Here is a 12,150-nt window from a genome sequence, read left to right on the forward strand (position 1 = left end):
ATTAAACAACAACAAAAAAAATTAGCCCAGCACAGATGGCACCTACGGTCCCAGCTACTCGGAGCCTGATGTGGGAGGATTGCTGGAGCTCAGGAGGTTAAGGATGTAGTGAGCTTTTTTGTTTTGTTTTCTTTTGGTTTTGGTTTTTTTCATTCTTTGAGAAGCTGTGAATGACATGTAGTGAGCTTTGATCGCTCTGCTCTCCAGCCTGGGTGACTCACAGAGCAAGACCATGTCTCAAAATAATAATAATAATAATAATAATAATAATAATAATAATAATAACAACTAGGTAGGAAATCTTAAAACATCTATGCCCAAGTCTGGGCGCAGTGGCTCACACCTGTACTCCCAGCACTTTGGGAGGCCGAGGCAGGTGGATCACAAGGTCAGGAGTTCGAGACCAGCCTGGCCAGCATGGTGAAATCCTATCTCTACTAAAAATACAAACAATTGGCCAGGCATGGTGGCACACACCTGTAATCCCAGTTACTCAGGAGGCTGAGGCAGGAAAATCGCTTGAACCCAGGAGGTGGAGGTTGCAGGGAGCCGAGATCGTGCCACTGCACTCCACTAGGGGACAGATGAGATTCCATCTCAAAATAAATAAATAAAATAAAATAAATTTTATTTATTTTATTTAGGCTGGGCCTGGTGGATCACGCCTATAATCCCAGCACTTTGGGAGACTGAGGCAGGCAGATCACCTGAGGTCGGGGGTTCGAGACCAGCCTGACCAACGTGGAGAATCCCTGTCTCTACTAAAAATACAAAATTAGCCAGGCGTGGTGGTGCATGCCTGTAATCCCAGCTACTTAGGAGGCTGAGGCAGGAGGATCGCTTGAAGCCGGGAAGCGGATGTTGCAGTGAGCCAAGATCGTGCCATTGCCCTCTATCCTGGGCAACAAGAGTGAAACGCCATCTCAAAAATAAATAAATAAGTAAATAAATAAATAAATAAATAAATAACATTTATGCCCATATGGAAAGTATGGGGAAATTCTGCTATACCCAGCACATGAGGGACAGATTTGAGAAACTCAGTCGACTCTCAAGTTCACGATAAAATTAGTAATACAATGATTATATATAATGGAAAATAGCCAAAAATGCAGTCCAGTGTATTAGGATTTTCAGACAACAGAACCAATAGCACATATATATGTTTGTGTGTGTATGTTGGTGTGTGTATATGTGTGCATGTGTATATATACATGTGTGTGCGTGTATATGTGTGTGTGTGCATATATATATATGGGGCTATAGTTGCAGCTAATTGGGAGGCTGAGGTGGGAGGATCACTTGAGCCAGGAATATGAGACAAGCCTGGGAAACGTAGTGAATTTATACACACACACACACACACACACACACGTATATATGGAGATTTATTATGAGGAATCAGTGTTTTTTTTTTTTTTTTTTTTTTTTTTGAGACGGAGTCTCGCTGTGTTGCCCAGGCTGGAGTGCAGTGGTGTGATCTTAGCTCACTGCAACCTCCGCCTCCTGGGTTCAAGTGATTCTCCTGCCTCAGCCTCACGAGTAGCTGGGACTACAGGCGCGTGCCACCACACCCGGCTAATTTTTGTATTTTTAGTAGAGACAGGGTTTTGCCATGTTGTCTAATCTGGTCTTGAACTCCTGACCTCAAGTGATCTGCCTTGGCCTCCCAAAGTGCTGGGGTTATAGGCGTGAGCCACCATGCCCAGCCCAGTTGATTTATTATGAGGAATTGATTATGGAGACTAAGAAGCACCATGATAAGCTAGAGAGATGGACAAGCTGGGGCGCCATTCAGTCTAAGTCCAAAGGCCTGGGAACTGGAGGAGCTGATGATGTAAATCCCAGGAGATGAGATGAAATATCTCAGCTCAAGTGGTGAGGCCGGAAGAAAGGGGGCAATTTCTTTTGTTCCCTTCAGGCCCTCAACATATCGAAGGACACCCACCCACATTGGCCAGAGCAATCTACTTTGCTGTCTACCGACTTATTTATTTATTTATTTATTTTTGAGACAGAGTCTCTCTCTGTTGCCCAGGCTGGAGTGCAGTGGTGCGATCTCGGCTTACTGCAACCTCTGTCACCTGGGTTCAAGCGATTCTCCTGCCTCAGCCTCCTGAGTAGCTGGGATTACAGGCGCCTGCCACCACACCTGGCTAATTTTTTTTAGTTTTAGTAGAGATGGGGTTTCACCATCTTGGCCAGGCTGGTCTTGAACTCCTGACCTTGTGATCCGCCCGCCTCGGCCTCCCAAACTGCTGGGATTACAGGCATGAGCCACCACACCCAGCCGAAATAATGTGGGTTTTTTTTGTTTGTTTGCTTGTTTGTTTTGAGACAGAGTCTCACTCCATCACCCAGGCTAGAGTGCAGTGGCACAATCTCAGCTCACTGCAACCTCTGCCTCCTGGTTTCAAGTGATTCTCATGCCTTAGTCTCCTGAGTAGCTGGAATTACAGGTGCATGGTAACATGCCTGGCTAATTTTTATATTTTTAGCAGAAACAGGGTTTCAGCCGGTTGCAGTAGCTCACACCTGTAATCACAGCACTTTGGGAGGCTGAGGCGGGCAGATCATGAGATTAGGAGATCAAGACAATCCTGGCTAACACGGTGAAACCCTGTCTCTACTAAAAATACAAAAAATTAGCTGGGCATGGTGGCAGGTGCCTGTAGCCCCAGCTACTCGGGAGGCCGAGGCAGGAGAATGGTGTGAACCCGGGAGGCGGAGCTTGCAGTGAGCGGAGATCGCGCCACTGCACTCCAGCCTGGGCGACAGAGCATGACTCCGTCTCAAAAAATAAAGAAACAGGGTTTCACCATGTTGGCCAGGCTGGTCTCAAACTCCTCAAGTGATCTGCCCTCCTCAGTCTCCCAAAGTGTTAGGATTACAGGCGTGAGCCACTGCCCCTGGCCAGAAATAATGTTTAATCTGGGCACCCCGTGCCAGTCAAGTTGACACATAAAATTAACCATGGCACTTACTTCATATTGATAGAAGTATAATGTCTCCCATCCCAGCCTCCCATACAGGCTCATGCCTGTAATACCAGCACTTTGGGAGGCCGAGGCAGGTGGATCACCTGAGGTCAGGAGTTTAAGACCAGCCTGACCAACATGGAGAAACCCCATCTCTATTAAAAATACAAAATTAGCTGGGCGTGGTGGCGCATGCCTGTAGTCCCAGCTACTCAGGAGGCTGAGGCAGGAGAATCGCTTGAACCCGGGAGGCGGAGGTTGTGGTGAGCCGAGATCGCGCCATTGCACTCCAGCCTGGGCAACAGGAGCAAAACTGTCTCAAAATAATAATAATAATAATAATAATAATAATAATAATAAAAGAGAAGTATAATATCTCCCAAGGAAAGCAATGGGCACTGCATTGGCTACATTCATTGGTCATTCATTCATTCTTTCACTAAATGTGTCCCAAGGGCTGCTCTTTGCCAGCCTTGGTTCAAGGTCCTGGGAATAGAGATGCCCAACCTTCTTGTCTTCCAATGAGAATCCACAGAAAAGTGTGGGAGAGAGCATTGCGCTTGAGAGTCTGGGAGCTGGAGGCGAGAGGGTCATTCTGATCAAGGAAGAAGGAGTGAGTGAGATTTGAGGAGGAGGTGTTTGCTGGGCCCCAGGGAAGGCATTGGCATTCCTGGCAGCTGGAGCACTGAAGACATGGAGATCTGACCTACCTAGTGGGAGGGTGTGAGAAGTGACAGTGGGTTGATGTGACCAGCCTGGGAGAGGAACCGGTAAGACAGCCAGAAACAAGGCTGGAAAGTAAAGCAAAAGTCAGATGGGGGGGCCTTTGTCTGTCAGACCAAGGTCTGTGAATTTGGTTCTGCAGAAGATGGGGGTGGGAGGCCGGGCACAGTGGCTGATGCCTGTAATCCCAGCACTCTGGGAGACCGAGGGGGGCTGATCACCTGAGGTCAGAGGTTTGAGGCCAGCCTGACCAACATGGTGAAACCCCATCTCTACTAAAAATACAAAATTAGCCAGGCGTGGTGGCACATACCTGTCATTCTAGCTACTCGGGAGGCTGAGGCAGGAGAATCACTTGAACCTGGGAGGAGGAGCTTGCGGTGAAGCGACATCGCGCCATTGCACTCCAGCCTGGGCAACGAGAGCTAGACTCTGTCTCAAAAAATAGAAGATGGGGGTGGGAACCCCTGGTTCCCCTGATTGGTTTTAACTGCAAGGTAGCTGTCACCTGTCCTGGAAGGTGAGGTTCTGTCCTGGGTCATTCTTGGAGAGCCAGGGACTGGTGACACTTACTGATCATGCCCATCATAGACTGAGCTTTCTTTGTGCTGGGCCCTGTGCTGAGTAAGTACCTTCCTTCTAACAACCTTGAGGTTGGAAATGTTTCTCCTTTCATTTCACTTTGGAGGCCAGAGAAGTTTGAGCGACATGCCTAGTGACCCTATTGGCTTCTTCTTTCTTTCTGGTTTTTTTTTTTTTTAAATAGAGATGGGGGTCTTTCTATGTTGTCGAGACTGGTTTCAAGCTCCTGGACTCAGGCAATCCATCTGCCTCTGACTCCCAAGTGCTGGGATTAGACGTAAGCCACTGCCCCCAGCCCCCAACCCCGACTTTTATTTTGTGAGACAGGGTCTCACTCTGTCACCCAGGCTGGCGTGCCGAAATCACGGCTCACTGCAACCTCTGCCTCCTGGGCTCAAGTGTTCCTCCCACCTCAGCCTCCTGACTAGCTGGGACTACAGGCATGCGCCACCACGCCTGGCTAATTTTTGTGGGTTTTTTGTTTGTAAAGATGGGATTTTGCTATGTTGGCCAGGCTGGTCTCGAACTCCTGGGTTCAAGCTATCTACCTGCTTTGGTGTCCCAAAGTGCTGGGATTACAGGCATGAGCCACTGCACCTGGCCAACTCTATTGTTTTTAATAATCATATTAACAATAACTGTTACCATTTGTTGAGCCCTCATTGGGTGCTTTACTGCATAATCTCAAGTGCCACAGCCCTGCCAGCTGTGCAATATGAAGGTCAATTATACAAGAAGCAGGGCCGGGCGTGATAGCGCATGCCTGTAATCCCAACACTTTGGGAGGCCGAGGCAGGCGCATCACCTGAGGTCAGAAGTTCAAGACTAGCCTGGCCAACATGGCAAAATTCCATCTCTACTAAAAATACAAAAATTAGGCTGGGGGCGGTGGCTCACGCTTGTAATCCCAGCACTTTGGGAGGCCGAGGCGGGCGGATCACAACGTCAGGAGATGGAGACCATCCTGGACAACACGGCGAAACCCCACCTCTACTAAAAATACAAAAATTAGCCGGGCATGGTGATGCATGCCTGTAGTCCCAGCTACTCGGGAGGCTGAGGTAGAATTGCTTGAACCTGGGAGGCGGAGGTTGCAGTGAGTGGAGATTGCGCCGCTTCACTCCAGCCTGGGCCACAGAGCGGGACTCTCAAAAAAGAAAAAAAAAATTAGGCTGGGCGCGGTGGCTCATGCCTGTAATTCTAGCACTTTGGGAGGCTGAAGCAGGTGGACCACCTGAGGTCAGGAATTTGAGACCAGCCTGGTCAACATGGTGAAACTCCATCTCTACTAAAAATGCAAAAATTAGCCGGGCATGGTGGCATGTGCCTGTAATTCCAGCTACTCAGGAGGCTGAGGCAGGGAATTGCCGGAACCCGGAGGTGGAGGTTACCACGAGCTGAGATTGTGCCACTGCACTCTAGCCTGGGTGACAGAGTGAAACTCTGTCTCAAAAAAAAAAAAAAAAAAAAAAAAAAAAAAAAGGCTGGGTGCAGTGGCTCACGCCTGTAATCCCAGCACTTTGGGAGGCCAAGGCAGGCTGATCACGAGGTCAAGAGATTGAGACCATCCTAGCCAACATGGTGAAATCCTGCCTCTACTAAAAATACAAAAATTAGCTGGGCGTGGTGGTGTGCACCTGCAGTCCCAGCTACTCGGGAGGCTGAGGCAGGAGAATTGCTTGAACCTGGGAGGAGGAGGTTGCATTGCAGTGAGCCAAGAACGCGCTACTGCACTCCAGCCTGGCGACAGAGAGAGACTCTGTCTCAAAAAAAAAAAAAAAGTTTTTTTTTAATAGAGACAGGATCTCATTATGTTGCCCAGGCTGGTCTTGAACTCCTGGCTTCAAGCGATCCTCCTGCCTCAGCCTCCCAAAATGCTGGGATTCCAGGTGTGAGCCACTGCACCTGGCCAACAGCCACCACTGTTGAGGGAGCTCTTGGAGTGCAACTTGGTGTGTGTGGTCTCATTTGTTCTCGAATGAACCCTGTGATATAGGCGGTCTTATCCCCATTTCACATGTGGAGAAACCGACTGCAGCAGGACAGAGCTGCCTGCTGGAGTTAAAGCTACAGGGCAGGGGGCAGGTGGACTTTGAGCCCAGGTGTGTCCCTGGGCTTCCTGTTAGGCCCAACTCCAGTTGGTCCTCAGGGAGCTGAGGATTGGAGGGTAGTGGAGAATGCCTGATCCCCATCACAACCTGTCCTGGCTCCTCCTGCCTGTCTGTTCCTAGGTCTGCCATGGCACTCTGATGCCCTGGGATGGAAGGGACCTCTAGGCTCTGCCTGCTTGGCCCTGCCCTACCTCTGCCTGGCTTTGCCCACTCTGCCCTCCACTGTGGAGAGAAGGGGGTGAGGACTCCTTTCCCCTCCAAGAGCCAGCTGGGGAATCAAAGGGGAAGCTTTTGCTAAGCACGTACTATGTGGCTGCTAAGTGCCTTACTTTCCTTATCCCACTTAATAGGAAGTCTTTACTAAGCAGGACTTATGATTTGTTATCCCCATTTTACAAATGAGGGAAACTGAAAGCCAGGGAGGTCTTATAAAAATCTCTGGCCAGGCGCGGTGGCTCATGCCTACTGTAATCCCAGCACTTTGGGAGGCCGAGGCGGGCAGATCACTTGAGGTCAGGAGTTTGAGACCAGCCTGGCTAACATGGTGAAATCCATTTCTACTAAAAATACAAAAAATTAGCTGGTCGTGATGGCGCGCACCTGTAATCCCAGCTACTCAGGAGGCTGAGGCAGGAGAAGCGCTTGAACCCAGGAGACAGAGGTTGCAGTGAGCTGAGATCGTGCCATCGCACTCCCGTTTGGGCAACAAAAGCGAAACTCCGTCTCAAAAAAGAAAAAGAAAAAGAAAAAAAAATCTCTGCCAAGGGGCCGGCAAGGTGGCTTATGCCTGTAATCCCAGCACTTTGGGAGGCCGAGGCGGGCGGATCACTTGAGGTCAGGAGTTCGAGACCAGCCTGGTCAACATGATGAAACCCCGTCTCTATGCCGGGCATGGTGGCTCACGCCTGTAATCCCAGCACTTTGGGAGGCCAAGGCGGGCGGATCACCAGGTCAGGAGATTGAGACCATCCTGGCTAACATGGTGAAATCCCTTCTCTACTAAAACATACAAAAAAATTAGCCAGGTGTGGCGACGGGTGCCTGTAGTCCCAGCTACTCAGGAGACTGAGGCAAGAGAATGGCATGAACCTGGGAGGCAGAGCTTGCAGTGAGCCAAGATCGTGCCACTGCACTCCAGCCTGGGTGACAGAGCAAGACTCCGTCTCAAAAAAAAAAAAAAAAAAGAAAGAAACCCCGTCTCTACTAAAAATACAAAAAATTAGCTGGGTGTGGTGGTGTGTGCCCGTAATCCCAGCTACTCCGGAGGCTGAGGCAGGAGAATCACTTGCACCCGGGAGGCGGAGGTTGCAGTGAGCAGAGATCATGCCATTGCACTCCAGCCTGGGTGATAGAGTGAGACTCCATCTAAAAAAAAAAGAAGAAAAAAAACCTCTGCAAAGACTCTCTGTGATGTCTACTGTTGAGTGAGAGCTGAGAGGTTGAGAGGTCAGGGCAGCAGTGAACATCTTCCACTTTGGAGACCACTTGTAGCAGTGACGGGCCCAGCCAGGCCCTGAGGGCATCCCTGGTGCCACTTTGCCCCACCTACACCATGACAGCCTGCCCTCCAGACTAAGGAATCAGCGCACGTTGCTGGAGCCCCTGCTAGGTATGAGGTGCCCAGGTGGGGTGACCACAAGCATGTGAGGAGCTGTCTGTGTTCTTGATGCTGTAGCTTTTGGTCAAGCTGAGACCTCTACACACCGGAGAGTGTAAATGGCCACCTGCGAGGCAGCCCAAGGCCCTCCTGTAGCCCAATGGGCGTGATGTGGTTGGAGAAGGTGAAGGATGCTCTGGGCTTCCTGGAGGAGGGTTTGGGGAGAGCTGGGCCTTGAGGAAGCGCCTGGGGTCAGGGTGTTGCCTGCTCTCCTAGTTTGCTAAGTTATCCAGTAAGTATTTATTGAGCGCTCAAGCTTGCTAGCCTGCACCAGGCTCTGGAATGCACAGATGAAGACTGCCAACCCCTGCCTTGAGTGGGGCCCACAGGTGAGAAATCAGTGTTTATAGCCCAGGTCAAAGAAAGAGGCAGACACATAGAGGAGAGGAACGTTTACTTATGAGGAGTAAAGGGGGTTCCTTTTCAGAAGGCCTGGTGGGGCAGATACAAAACACGGCAAGGATGTAAAGGAAAGCCTGACATTATCCGTTCTGCCATGGGAACCACAACGATTTCACTACCTTATCACAAAGGTCATGACTTAGCTTTAGGAATAGGCTTATTTTTTGTTAGGGAGTTCAGATTTGTTTGTTTGTTTCTTTGTTTATTTATTTATGACAAGGTCTTGCTCTGTCATCCAGGCTGGAGTGCAGTGGCAAGAAGACGGCTAACTGCAGCCTTGACCTCCTGGGCTCAAGCAATCCTCCTGCCTCAGCCCCCGCAAGTAGCTGGGACTACAGGCGTGCACAATCATGTCCATCTAATTTATGTATTTTTGTAGAGACAGGGTTTCACCATGTTGCCTAGGCCGGTCTCAAACGCCTGGGCTCAAGCAATCTGCCTGCCTTGGCCTCCCAAAGTGCTGGATTACAGGTGTGAGCCACCGCGCCCGGCCAGGAGTCCAGGTTTATGATGAAAACTCAGTCTTTCTTATTTTGAAGACTGGAACCAGTCAGGATGATTCTGTTATTTCGGATTTATGTCAGAGTACAAGTGTTTCCCTCTGAGCCCATCAAGCATGGGCCAAGGCAGGCTCAGATACTAAAAGCTGGGCACAGAAGCCCTTCTTGCTTTTGCCCCAGTGTGTGGAAGGCTGAGGTAGAGGGAAGCACATTGGATCTGGGAGGCAGGGACCCAGATCCAGCCAGGTTAGATCAGGGAAGGCTCCCAAGACTGGGTGGCGTCTGAGCTGAGGCTTGAAGAAGGAAGAGCGGACATAGCGTCGGCAAAAGGCACATGGTATTTGTCCTTCCTTTATCTCCATCCTCTGGCAGGATTCCTCCAGAGGCCATGGGGCAGATGCCCACGGTGGGCATCTAATTTATAAGACCTAACAGTTGGCTCATAAGTAGTATTATGTGGAAGCAAATCCAGTGAGCATAGGCAGCCCCCGGGTACGGGAGAGGGAGGGTCGCCCAGCTTCTTCTCTGAACTGGGAGGCCGTGGACAGCACATGGGCTGTTGGTAAGACAAGCCTTTGTGATCTTCCCTCCCTGATACTTCCTGGCTGTGTGGCCTTGGATAAGTTGCTTGACCTCTCTGGGCTTCTGTTTTTCATCTATAACACAGCAGTATTTTTTTCCTTCCAGTGATGATAAAATGAAATATATCCAAAATCCATATGGCACCTAGTCAGGTCTCAGTGAATGTGTATTTATCCCTCTGTCTCTATCCCCAACCCCACAAATTGTCCCTGGAAGGGCTCAGAGCCTGGACATGGACGCAGAGATGAGAGGGAATTGCTGACTCTGGGGACAGAGGTCAGGGAGCGAAGGGCTCCTTGGTGTTATCCCTGAGCCTGGAGGTAGCTCAGGGAGGCCAAAGGGCCAGAACATCCTTCTAGGCTCGCCACCACCTGGTATTGCCTGTCCAGCAGGCTGGACGCAGCTGATGGTCCTGCCCTCCTCACAGAGGGTGCTGTGGTCCCCTGACTCCCAGCTGCTTCCCGTGGAGCCTCCCAGGTCAGGGCACTGCCGACCTGCTGGACCCAGCTCCATATCAGGCCAGCCCAGGCCTCCTGCTCTGGTCCCTGGGGAAAGGAGCGGGGCTGGGCTGAGGGCTCTAGGGAAGAAGTGGGCACCTGGCTGTGCCGAGGGTCACTCCCTGGGGATCTGTGGCTCACATCCTGGCCGGTCTCCACCCTCTCCCACAGGTGCCCCTGGAGGGTTCCTGGTGGCGCTCACCTGTGCCAGGGGATGTGGAGCCCTGGTTTGGGAGTCCAGAGTCCTAGGATCTCACCCTTACCGGAAGTCACTTCCCCAGGGCGATTACCACTCCCGCCGTCCATACCCAGAGAATCCACTGATGTGTTCATTCAACAAATATTTATTGGACGCCTCATTAGAGTCCTGAGAATACAAAAGTGAGCAAAACAGATACGGCTCTCATTGTTACTAAATAGATCATCTTGTCAATGACATCATCTTACCCTGTGAGCGGGCAGAGTCGGGAGAGAATGCCAGGGGAGGGGAGGACACAGAGAGGCCCGATCTGGCACAGGGGACCTAACACAGGTGAGCCCCACCAGGGAGGGCTTCTCAGAGGAGGAGTCAGACATCAGAACCAAGAGCAGGAGTGAGCCTGTGTGGGAGGCGGGGCCTTCCTCCAGGATAGGAGCCCCCAGGTGGGGAAGAACTTCAGAGTGGGGGTCAGTACTCTCCACCTGAGGTCCCAGCCCCCTCAGCCCCTTGCCCTCGCCCCCGGCACTTGCTCTCTGTCCTTTCTCTCCTTGCCTCTCTCCCTTTCGGTCCTGGCCAGCAGCGGGGCCATGGAAGACAGCAGGCAGAGGGCTCAGACCCCCAGCTGCCCCCAGCACCTCGTTACCTCCTTGCTCCAGGCCAGAGGGGCTCAGTGGCCCAGGAGTTGGGCTGGGCTCTTTAAGAAGAGGAGAAAAGTTAAAGGGAGCCAGGTGTGGTGGCTCATGCCTATAATCCCAGCACTTTGGGAGGCCGAGGCTAGATGGATCACTTGAGGTCCGGAGTTCAAGACCAACCTGGGCAAAATGGTGAAACCCCGTCTCTACTAAAAATACAAAAATTAGATGGGTATGGTGGCATGTGCCTGTAGTCCCAGCTACTCGGGAGGCTAAGGCAGGAGAATTGCTCGAACCCAGGAGGCGGAGGCTGCAGTGAGCCGAGATCATGCCACTGAACTCCAGCCTGGGCGACAGAGTGAGACTCCCTCTCAAAAAAACAAAAGAAAAGTTAAAGGGGAACCTCTGAGGGCCTAGGCCCCCCATTCTCCGCTGATGTAAGGAGGGACTGTACCTGGGTTCTGGGGTGGGGGTGAGGGCTATGGCGGCCACTGCCTGGTTCTGGAGGGGAAGGCCTGGATCAGAGATGGGGGAGGGCCCCCGAAAGGCCTGCAGGAGACAGCAGGACTGTGGCGGGGGTGAGGAGGTCTCCCCTGTCCCTAATTCAGGGTGCCCCTCCACCCTGCTCCCCTGCAGAAAGTAACCCTGGTGCCTGCCCCCCCCCCCCCCAGGTCCCTGGCACCGACCCTTAGGGGCTCTTTCTATGACCTACCCTGTTCCAGGTGTTTTTTTCCCAGGGTCAGGCCAGGGGAGGGGGCAGGAGGAGGGGCCTGAGCCACCTGTGTGCTGCCCAGGGCTGGGCACTGGAGTGAATGTGCCCCAGGTTCAGGGCGGTGTGCACAATTAGGTGGTGGGTGGTCTGGCTTTGCAGCCTGGCAAGTCTTCTGCACCCTCCCATCCTCTTTGGATCCAGGAGGGTCCATGGGTGCACACTGGGAGGGAGGACAGGAGGCCGAGGGTCTTTGCTGTGTCTGATTTCTCCCCCTAGACGAGAAGCAGGAGAGGGAGGGGGTGGTTGACAGAGGAAAACCACTTGAGAGGCCTGGATCAGAGACCACCCCCAGTCTCCTGGACAGCCCTAGGCTGTGGAAAGGCAGATATCTGTCAGCCAGGCCAAAATGCTCACTTCCAGAATGACGGGCCCCGAGCCCTGGTTTCTCCATTTGTAAAATGGAGTCTCTGTCCCTACTCCACCTGCTGTGGGGCGACTGAGCCTGTAGGTGAGGAAGCCACGGGGGGAGGTATACGGGCTGACACTGCCCTCTGGTGGCCGTAGCCAGAGTTGCT

The sequence above is a fragment of the Pan troglodytes genome, chromosome 19, assembly GCF_028858775.2.
Source record: "Pan troglodytes isolate AG18354 chromosome 19, NHGRI_mPanTro3-v2.0_pri, whole genome shotgun sequence".
NCBI lineage: Eukaryota > Metazoa > Chordata > Mammalia > Primates > Hominidae > Pan > Pan troglodytes.